Below are 12,197 nucleotides of genomic sequence, written 5' to 3'. Positions count from 1 at the left end.
ATTGTGGTGAAATTACTTCCCTCAGATTAAATAATCTCATAATAATACTGATGCACAACTCCATCCCAAAGTTACCTGCCTCCAAGGTGCTACTACACGTCACTGGGCACATGATACCAATCAGTAACAAAAATTGGTATGACTAGAGTCACCCAAGCTCCACCTAAATGCAGAGAAAATGGACTGCTCTTGGACTGAAATAAGTCCAAACAGCCGGGGGAGAACTGCTGTCTAAAATCCCAAATTACCACACTGATTTAGTGTTTAACTATATGTTAAACACATCCATGCACAAAGTTAGGTCAAGCTGACCCACTCTCTGAAGTTGTTATGAATGAAGGGACTTCCAATCAAGGGAGTCAGCCTTGGGAAGGATGAGTGACAAAGAACTGATGGCAAAAAGAACACTGTTATCTAAGAAAGGAGCATTCAAGCAAGGAAGACAAGCTGATAAGGTGGTGTAATTCCCATACATCAACAGAAAATTAGTTGAAAGTAGAACAAAGGTAATCGTGGTAATGGGTGATTAGGATCTCCAACTCAAATAGCCCCCCAAAAGAGGGCAAACCCCCACTTGGGGAGCATGTCTCCTTAGTGAAAAACTTCAGCAGTGCTATCTGAGGGCGCGTGCTCCTTTACATTGGAAGCCAGAAACTGGTAATCTCTCCTGTGTATGATAAATGAATATGCAGTGTACTGTAAAGTATAAAAAGTGGACAACTGAGGGGAGAAGTTAGGGAAGACTCCATTGCAACTCCTGGGATCAGTGGAGGGGCTGAACCTGCCTTCTCCCCCACAGGGACGCCTGTTGGGTGAGAACTTTATTCTATGACTAATCCACGCTAGCTGTTACTAAGTGTATTGTAAGCTTGCTTTGCAATCAGTGTATTACCACTGGCAATCTTTGAACCTTACTCTGTCACAAACCTGTATTTTGTATAATAAAACTCTTCAGCATTTTGTATAAGTCTCAGGAGATTTGAGTAGTTGTGATAAGGGATGTGACTCAGTGACGCTGTCAGCGGGGGTCCCTGAATCGGTCAGTGGAATCGCCCTCTGACACAGTGGGCTGTCAAAACGCAGGTAGCGGACAGGCTGGTCAGACACGGGGGTCTCCTCTTTCTTGGTAAACTGACAGGCTGGTCAAATATAAAGTGACACCTTATGACACCAAGTTGCCGATGCTGAAGTGGGTTGTAAAGACTAAGAATGTTTTGAGGGTGGAGCAGTCACTACAGCCTGAGCCATTCATTGAATGAAAATGGAGAACTCAGATGAACCAGACTAGAGTATTGGTAAAGATTGACATGAATGAACAATGTTTAAAACATATAAATGTTAGTAGATAAAGTATCACAGAACATAGGTAGGAGAAGAATATCTCTGTCTAGTACCTAAGGGTACTGGACATATTTCAATTGTTCTCTGTATAATAACAAATCTACACAGAGGAAGACTCCTTAATTTGTAGTAAAGATATCTTCACTTTTATACATGTTTACCTTTATAAGGACATTGAAGAACTTTAATAGCATATTGAAAGTCTACAGAAACCATTGGCAGTTTTAAGAACAATCTGATTAAGAACAATCTAATTGTTCTTGGTATTTTTCAGCATGGGAATATAGGTAAAAAAACCTTTTGATGCCTCTCAAGCTCGGTTTCTCTGAGGTTTACAAATGCCTTTCATTTGCCTAAAAATTTTTGTAATTGGGGCCTCAAGTACCACCTGTATTTGAATATTTGTAGTATCCAAGTTAGCATGCCTGGCCCATCAGTTATTTCATCATCTGCTAACTGGGGGGGGAAACATACTGAGGGAGGAGGCATGATCATGACAGCCTGGGTTTTGTGAATTGAAATATTTCTAACACAAAATGGTGAGGCAACGTTTTTTAGGAATAGCCTGAAGAGGGAGCCATTGGTATAGGAGAAGCAACAACTGAGGCAGAATCGCCATTAATAAGAGAAAATGTATCTGTAACAAAAATAAATTTTGTAATTTAGCTGTATTTATTAAATGTTTACAGACATACCTACATTTGGTTTTCTGGTTTAGGTAATAATTCTAAAGTCATGCTGAAAAGTTAAATACTTGTTCTTTGTTCTGAAATATTTATACTGATCAAAATATATTAAAATGCAAACTAAATCAATGTTTAATTAGTAAAGCATTAATTAGTTAATAGAATCATTTGTAAAGGGATTGTAAATACGGAATATTTTTATTTTCTAACAGAATATGACATTGGGAATGATTCTGCAGTTGCTATATTTCTTCCACACCAAGATACTGATTTTACTAGAAATGTTGCTCATTTAAAGAGTAGTACCAGCTCTTTACTTAACTGTGTAACTTAAAACTCTGCCTACCTTTCCTAATTAATACTCCATGTTTGTTCACAGGTTTGTGATTATTATTACCAGAAATCAGTCATTTTGCAGGACAAAGGCAGTCACGATAGTCATACTTGCCAACTCTGAATTGCAGGTTTTATTACACATTAAATTTGTTGAGAAAAATAACCCCATGACTTGCCGATGGTCATGTAGGTAATGTCTCTCACAGGCCCTCCAAAGGGCACTGCATAGCGTCTATAGGATAGTTAAGTAGTCAGCAGTATTGTCCATAGGAGTTTCTTAACTGCCATTATTTTTTCCCAGAGTAGCAAGCTTTTGAAGAAAAGCAGCATATACCTTTATTCTGACAATGCAACTACACCCATAAGAAAACATGAAACAGAATAATTAGGATGTAAACACTGAGAACTTTTTTAATGTCAATTACCCATGCATGTATACAGACATATACCTTCCCATTTTAGTGCAAAATATTTTTTTCCCCATTGAAAAGACGATTAACCTTTGAAAAGACTTATCAAGTGGTGGCTTTTCTTTCCACTGAAAAGTGGGACTAAATGTTTTTCTCTCTCTTTAAAAAAAAAAAAAATGCAGTGCATTAATTATTGGGTGAAATATGTGGTGTATATTGGTGACTCAACAAAAGGGCCTCACTCTTCCCTCCTGGTTCCTGTAAGCGAACACTCTAATAAGTTAATGAGTTAAATGTATGCATTCTTAGATAATCAAACTGAAGGACATGCTAGTCTGAACCACCTACTACTGTGTCACACAAAAAATTCACAGATAGGCCTTGAAAAGAAGAACACTATTCTCAGGGGCTTTTTTTTTAGGTGCTTGGGCAATGACTGCTGGAAGTGTGGAGGTCTGTGATTTAGGGAGCAAAATGCAATATCCCAGTTTGATCTGCTCGTGTGTACCAATGAAACTGATGCAATCTGCCACAGCCTTGTGATCCCGCTCCCTCGTGTACCACCAGCACACCGCTGGTGTGAGTCATGGCTGAGCCGATTCTGGCACTGCCTCGGCAGAAAGGCAACATGGGGAAAAAAACGGGTGGCTTTGTGGCTGGTGGGGCAGACTCACAAGGACCACAAAGCCACCAGCATCATCAGGTGCCCCTGAGGACACTGGGTAGCGAACCGAGCCAGCATGTTGGTCCCCAGTGACCCGCGTGTAAGAAGGGATCGAAAGCAAGCCTGGGCACCTTCACTCAGCTGGATGGCAACCTCACAGCCACGCTGGATCTGGAACCCAGAGGGGCGGCCATGTCAGGACATGAGTGCGCCTCTGTGCTTGGGCGTGCTGGCAAGGTCGCACCGCCTGTGGCACCCATGCTCGCTCTTTCATTAAAGGTTGCACCTTCTTACTCACTTCATGTTATCCTGTGGGTTTGCAGCCCAGTTGTGCCAAGTTAACTTGTTTGAAGTACAAATATTTACCCATTTTTACGTAAATAAAATGTTCACCCGCTGCCAGCCACCTTTAGTTATTTTTTTTCTTTCATAAGCTAGAGAACCTTATGCAAACAAGTAAAAATGTGATAAAAATTATGTGGTTTCCCAACTTTTCCTGTTATAACTGCAATATAAATGTTTAAGAAAAACGAGAAAGAATGCATACAGGCTTTAATGAATACTAGAAGGGATCTGTGAATGTCTTATAATTTCATAAAATCTAGAAAAAGGAATTTTTTAAGCAGCTTCAAGGGAAGAAAATGTTTTGTTTTGGTTTTCAATTAAGAGTACTGTTTATAGCAGTTAAGTTTATGTGTAGAAGTATTTGAAAAAAATGAGGTAATGCCTCAAGTTCCACCCCTTATCATAAAGCTAATGCTTAGTCGTGAATTCTAACAAAAGAGGGTAACAGTGCCTGCAAAACCTTTCCTTTGACCCACCAGACACATCACCAGGGCCTGCTCTTCCCAGTAATACCACAAGGTTTCTATTCAGCTCTTGAAGAAATGAAACAACTGGCATTGTTCCACCTTGGTGGATCATGCCAGCCTCTCTTCCAAATGCAAGGAACACAATGTGTGCCTTAGCAGAAGTAAAGCCTTAACGTTTATCCTTTCTGCTTTTATATTTGGATAACTGAAGACATAATTGTAGCTAAATAAAACATTTCCTATTTCAAAGCAAAGCCAATATTTATGTGAACTTCTCAAGGTCTTTTTTTTTTTCCTAGCAAAATTATGATCTGATGTTATGAGGCTTGGACTGACAACTTAAGAAGTTACCAGTGGTGTGTATTTATCTTTGAAGTGCTGATCCTGCAAATGGCCACACAACAAATCCCTGAAGCCTGCAATACAGAAGCACAGGAGCCATGAATATCTACATGTGCACTCAGAGGTGTCTTCACAGAGGCGCTTGAGGAGTCAGACATGATTTTAATCAGATACTGAATAAACTTGAGTTATGTTTCTCTAAAGCCAAGTTACAGTATAGCTGAGAAATGGTAAGAGAAGTGTGTAACAACTGAGATGTAAAAGTCCAGATCAGTAGTCAACTGGCTATCTACTCAGTATCACAGTAGTCAATATCCCCAAAATAAATAGTAATAAAAGGCCATATAAAGCAATTGTATACAAGCACAAACAATTAAAATGTTTTGTGTACACAATGCAAAACATGCAAATGAGTGACATCACTTATGTTTCTGTGCATACGGTTTTCTAGGTAAAAACATCAAAGTGTACCAATAAATCAGATCTCATCTTTTCTTTTTTTTTTTTCCTTGTTGCCAAATATTGAGGTTACTTGAATCAGACAACTGGATTTTTGACCCGTGGACTGTGTCTTTTAAGTCTTCAGGCTGTTCTGTTATGAAAATCCCATTTAAAGATAGACCACTACCTAGAGAGAACTGCAGGGAAAGATCAGTTTATCTTTCCTGGGCCCAACAAGTGTCTGCACTTTATAGTGGCAACTTGGCAAAGGCACTACAGACTGTCATTGCTAGCATTTCACCAGTAATGAAGCTGGCACAACATCTCTTCACCATGGTTTTGTGTGTTTATTTAAAATATATTTTCTTTCATTCCACTGTTTTTCAATAAAAACTGGTCTATATATAACTAACTTTCAGTATCCAGAACCCCCAAAAAACGTCTTGAGAAAGGATGTACTTGCCAGACCTTATTGGTCCTTCCACTGTGACTAAGTGAAACTATCATTTGAAGCAGTCACGGGAATGTCAGGGTTGCTGCCAAAATGGTGGTTAACCCTGTGTACAGAATTTGGTGTCTTGTCAGGAAGGCAATAATGCACAGAAGACAAGTAAAGCACTACCAACACTTGAATTTCTGTAAATGTGAAAAGAGTGATACAAACTTACATGAAATTTGTATGAGAGCTCTGCTATCACTTGTTTCCTCACACCAGAAAGCCTATGTGTCATGAACAGAAATATTTTCCAGTTTCTGTTATACAAATTACAATTTCAGTTCTAAGTTCAGAGGGAAAAATGTCCCCTTCAGCTCCACAAAAAAACCCCAAAAAACAACAAACAAAACCCACGGCTAACATGATCTTTGAATTATTCTTACAGATATCAAAAGATAATTTAAAAAATTAAAGAAAATTGTAAGTGCATCTAAAGAATGGGAAACATGCAAATGGCAGGCTCTTCATGTTATTTCACAAGAAGAGACCACTGAAATGATCCTGAGACAGGTAGCAACACCAGTATTATTCACACATATGTACAAAATGTCTGATTTCTTTTAACTACAGCTATATGCAAGCCAGTCTGGAGGCTGACAATGACAAAACTCCAAGGATTTTGTTTTGTTGTACTGTGTTTTTTCAGTAAAAAGGTAATTCATTGCAGTAGAATGAGAGAGATTCATTTATTACCCTCTATTATCTGTTATCTGTGAAGATGTCCAGCTTGCCAGTATTTACAGCTGTGCCACTGTATAATGAATCTCTCACAAATAAAACAAGTTCGTGAAAGACATATATCTCAAATATAAACATCATCTGGTACATTAGTCATCAATACATTAACTTTACGATTTAATGTCGTATCATACCAAATCAGAAAAGAACTTGCAAAGAAAATCACTCTGCATGAAATACAGATTTAGTCCTTATTTTTCATCTTCACTAAGTCAGCAGCTTATCCACCTGGCACATGCATCCAAATCCTGTTACAGCTACATCCACTGAAATAAGAACGTGTAAACTGTCAACTTTATGGGAAGAATTTCATAGTTATACACTGAAGTTCTCGATGCTCATTGGTTAAGGAACATGACCATTTTTCTTTGCTGTCAGGATGCACCTTGTACAGTGTGTACTTTGAAGCTGAAGCAAGGTGTTGTTTGGGTTTTCCCCCCCTCCCAAGGGTACAGTTTCTTAGCAAATAGAATCTAAATTCAATGCCCTGTTATGTTTTTGCAAGCACTTTTACTTTTTAATTTGGTTTACTATTTAATTTAAGTCCACAAAGCAGCACAGTTGTCATTCCTGCCTTGAGGAGTAAGTGAACATGGCAAGTTTCATGCGAAGAACCTAAGAGGAATTATATAACAAAATGCAAGCATGCTTTCAAGTAGTATTTGCAATTTTTAAAACTCTGTGAGAGCAGATAAACTAGGAACCGCCTCCACCATCCTCCATCTCAAACAACTCATTCCATGCGGGCTGCAGAATCAGCTGAAAAGCTTTGCAGGAACTGCTGATCCTCAGGCAGGACTGGAAGGCCCCGTTACAAGTCAGTGGCTCTTTCGCTTACCTCCTTAGGCAGTAGTGGAGATACCCTAATGACTTCTAAGTTACTTGACAAAGAAGATTCACACATGGTGCAATCTCATACCTCAGCTGAAAAAAAGTCTGTAAAGAGCTGGCAAAACTGTATACCACCACATTGCATTGTTAGCAAGTCAGTTTTAATTTTCTGCTCTATTTTTATGCAATTTAATACAGCAGTATTACAGGAAAAACATTTACTACATATTTGTCAAAATGACCTGTAATGTGAAGACATTCTTCAGACATGTTTTCAAACAATGCAATCAAGAAGATCACTGAAATATTTGGCAGTAGAGCTAAGCAGACAAAAATTAACAAAGAACTGTTCATACTTTTATATTGATATCTTTCTGTTTAAAATATTTATCTAATGATTTACCTCTTTAAGGACCTGCAGCTCAAAATACAGACATACATGGATGTGTAAGGATTTGGACTTGATGATCCATATGGGTCCCTTCCAACTCTAAATATTCTACGATACTAGTTATATCAATTCAATTAATCAATTATCAATTGAAAATCAATTAAGCTTCACCTCGGGGCAATAAGTATTGGCAAAGAACCACAATTTTTCCCTGTAAGAAAGTAACTTGCACCACAACTATGGTAACATCTGCAGTTCTGACCAATTTCAGTGACAGTATCTTTCTAAAGGAGGAGTCTTCTAAAAAAGGATGTATTGGAGAAAGCAAGTGAAAAGAAGTGAGAAGGGGTGAGAAACCACAAATGTTTTTTTAGGATCTTAGAAAATCCTGTGGTGGAAAATAGCTGGCAGTGAGCGTTTTGGTTAGCAGAAGGGACAGACCCTGGAGGTAGGTGAGGACAAGGGCACAGTTACATACACTTACCCATATGCGAGTTTTGCACACACAGGCACCCCCTCACACCCTAGCAATGAGCAACATGGAGATGAGCCAGGGACACTAAACAACATCTACGAAATGAGAAGATTGTGTTCAGGACTTTTACCATGCATCACTATTTTAACTATACGTGTTACTTGCAGGTGGAAGTTTCCAGCAGAAACAAGGGGACTGTAGCTTCTCGCTGACACCAGCTACTGTGGCACAAGCTCCTGTGTCACTGGTAAAGGCACAGTTGCGCAATGCTCCCTGTCCAAACACGGACTATGGACATCCTTAACTAGCAAGGCATTTTATAACATTTTGCCAAACAAGCTAAATGCCGTATTCTGAGAGGAATAATTAGCAGGAGTCAAAGTCAAGCTTGTTGGAGAGTAATGTTACCAAAAAGGAAAACCGTAACTACATGAGTAAGTCCAATCTTCCACTTTCACAAGCTAAGCAGGTGGTGACCTGATTAGTTCTTAGTCTCAGGAGGCTGCTCATCTGTCTATGCTTTCAGGTCCTATTGTCAGCATCTTATTGTTTTACTCATTCTCCATGATTTCAGCTGACTGCCACATTTTTTAGTCTTCTGAGGTGTTACTTAAGGATGAAAAACTGTATTTATCTAATGTAAAAAAGAAACTTTCAGACTTAAGCCCACCGATTTTAAACAAAAATTACAATGGTCTGATTTCTTCTTTCACATTAATAATCAGTAGGAAAATAGGATCCCACCCTTGAGCATTTGATTCCCCACAACATGGATGTGCAGCCTACAGGAGGGAAGACCTGGGACAATGCACCAGGGAGGCAGGCAGACCTTGAACTGCTAGGTATAGGCACCTAGTGCTGTTCGAGGTGCTCTGGGCTGCTGCATTTGGCCAGCTGCCACTCCACTGGCAGTGTTTGTATAGGGCTTGAGCTGGGTACGCCATCCTTGAGGCATATTTCTCAGGTGCTGTTAGGACATCCCCAGTGACATTAAGCATCCAAGTCTTGATATCTGAATCAAGCTCTCACAGGTATAGATTTTGCTGTTAGACATCCCCATGAAGTTGTTTTCTTACTACCTGGGTAGGTTTAATCAGCAAAGAATCCTCTTGTATGATTATGCAGAATACGATATGTGAAACAAACAGTACTTTGGGTTTCACTGTGAAGAAGCACCCTGAAGTAAACACAAACTGACAATAGACATTTATCACAGTGTAAAAATTAGTTCAGAATAAAGTTTAACCCTTCCAATTGACACTGAAAAGTCACCTCTTTTTGGTGTCCCTTTTCAGTGTAAACTGATAATAAACATATTGTAGCATTTGTAGTTTTCCACATAAATTGGCCAAAACCAAACGCCATTTTTCAACTCTTCATAACAAAAACCTGAATCCGTATGAAAAAGAAATTTTTTTTAATAACAATGTCAGGATTAGATCTCGTAGGTATACTTATATATATACATACCACACTCAAAGTGCACATAAGGTTTCTGCAGTTGCTTAGGATTTGAGAAGATCTAATATGCTCTGTCATGGGATATGGCATATCTCAAATAAGGCTAACAGATAGAAGCAAACTTTAATCCTGTTTCTAACACTATTATTTTAGAGTTATCTCTAATTTACTGTGGCAACAAATAAGCTGTTAACACAACCAATAAGTGACATTGCTAGAAATGGTGTGTAACAGTACAGACCTTAGAAAAATGCACACCTTTTTTTTTTCTTTTTTTTTTTTTTTCCCAAAAGCCTGTTAAGATGCTGTACATAAAAAATGGAAAAGGCAGGGTGTCTGGTAGATGCCCTGTCTTCATCTAAAAGCGAAAGGGTAGCTCTGGGTATGCCTGTGGGTGGTAGTCACTTCCCTAGTGCTTGCTTTCATGGTCATGAGAATCTGAAATTGAAGTTTTCTGCTGTTACTCTCTTCTGGAACTGAAGGAGATGTGAAGATGTTCTGCATAATTCATTGATCACACTGCTTCACACACATGGTTTTAACTTGACAGTAAGTGGCTATTTCAGAGCAGAACCCTATTTCAGTGCACTGCTCTGATAGTGCTTGTACTTATAAAATGATACTGTCTTTGTTGACCATATTCCATTCGGTGTTCCAAAGAACAAGAGAAAAAATTGTGTATAGCATAAGCCCACACTGAGTTGCACTTTTTAATGTTGTAGAACCTATAGACAGCATGGATTATAGTGATAATCAGAGCAGTTATGTTCCTAGAAACACAGCCTCCATACCCCCTTCACGAGGAATTCTGCCACCTTCACCATCTCACGAAGCTTTCTACTGCTCTCTTCTGCCAGGTGTCATATTTTTGAGTAGCTGTTTCTTTCAGTGATGGTTGAAGTCACTTTGTAAAGCCACTGCAAAACAGGAGATTGCCAATAATGGTTTATGTCAATTGTATGTCTTCAAACACTTCAGCAAAATTCAGTCATTTACCTTAATTGAATGATAGCTTTTAATCATGGACTAATCTGCCCCAAGTCCTGCGCAGGCGCTGGAGTGCTCATCCCTGTAGCGTTCCTTACCATGCTGAGTCCTAAATGGTAGAAATGGGTGAAGGGAGATGACAGACTGCAGAGGACCTGTCAAGCAAGTTGGTGATGCGGAAACCAGAGTCTTCTGACCTTGAAGGCTTGGTCCTTGTCTTGGAGTCTTCTCTCTTGACACAGGTGCCAAAAGCTACACTGCAGCTTATGCAAGTCTGCAGAGCCAACACCAGTAAGAGACTGATCTGGATCCTCCTTTTCCCCTGGAATGCCATCAGCAGCTGTTCTCATTTCAGCTGGGACAGAGTTAATTTTCTTCATAGTAGTTGGTGCAGCGCTGTGTTTTGGATTTGGTGTGAGAGCAATGTTGATAGCACACTGATGGGTTTGGCTGTTGCTGGGTGATGTTTATACTAAATCAAGGACTTTTCGGTTTCTTGGGCCCTGCCAGCCAGAGGGCTGGGGGGGCACGGGAAATTGGGAGGGGACACAGCCAGGACAGCTGACCTGAGCTAGCCAAAGGGATATTCCATACCATGGGACATCATTCTGAGGATGTAAGATGGAAGAAGAAGGAGGAGAGGGACATTTGGCTTTATGCTGTTTGGAGATGGCTGAACACCTGCCTGCCAATGGGAAGTGGTGGACAAATTCCTTGTTTTGCTTTGCTTGTGTGCACAGCTTTTGCTTTGCTTACTAAACTGTCTTTATTTCAGCCCACGAGTTTTCTTACTTTTACTCTTCTGATCCACTCCTCCATCCCGCTGTGGGGGGAGCAAGCAGGTGGCCACATGGGGCTTGGTTGCTGGCCGGGGTTAAACCACAACAGCAACCAGCATCCTTACTCAGTGAGCCTCACAGCCCTGGGCAAGTCTGAAAATGGGTGTTTGTTGCAAACCCAATTTGAAACCTAAGAATCCCAGATTATTACTATTCCCAGACCTCTTAAAAGGCCAGCTACTTTCATGTGAAGTTCCTAGGATTTTCAGAGGAGCTACTAAAAAGCAGAAGCTTATTTATTTATGTTTTTTAATTCAGCTAAGGCTTTTATCCTGACAGCTTTCCACATCAGCTGTTCATACAAGCTATCTGTGATACAATATTCCTGCCTATAGACTCCTTAATCATCTTTATTCTTCCAGGTTTATGCAGGCAGGTAGCAGTAGAGAAAGGAAAGATAACAATTACTTTTTGTAATTTAATGTCATTTGGTTTAGGATACACTACTAAGTTTTTATTTAAATCTGGTTCAGTTCTTTTGGTTGTGTGGGAATTATCTACATGTTATAGTAAAAAAAAATGAAATTAAATAAGGTATATATATTGTGTGATTTGTGCTGGGTGTCTTGCCTAAACAGCAAACAGAGGTCTCAACTATTGTTTTCATTTCAAAATTATCATTTGCCTTTGACTTAATTATCAATGTAAACTGATGCTTTAAAAGGAATTAAAAACAACCAGATGATAATTGGGTGGTAAAACACCCTTCTGATGACAAATTTTGGCCAGAACAGATGTTTACAAAGGCCTTTTTCTATTGTACAAAAAGAAAGGTACATGAAAAAAACTTTATATAGTGATTTTTGAAAGTGCACTCACAGTGCAATAAGAGGAAAATTGGATTAAATGAGGGGGAAAGGCAGAATCCAGACCTGGAAATGTTTATTTACTGTTGCAGTTCTATTATCTCAGTGATTATTCCCATAAATAGATGTTCATAGGCAAGT

Source organism: Falco cherrug, chromosome 3, assembly GCF_023634085.1.
Source record: "Falco cherrug isolate bFalChe1 chromosome 3, bFalChe1.pri, whole genome shotgun sequence".
Taxonomy (NCBI): Eukaryota; Metazoa; Chordata; class Aves; order Falconiformes; family Falconidae; genus Falco; species Falco cherrug.
Note: the sequence above shows the minus strand (reverse complement) of the source record.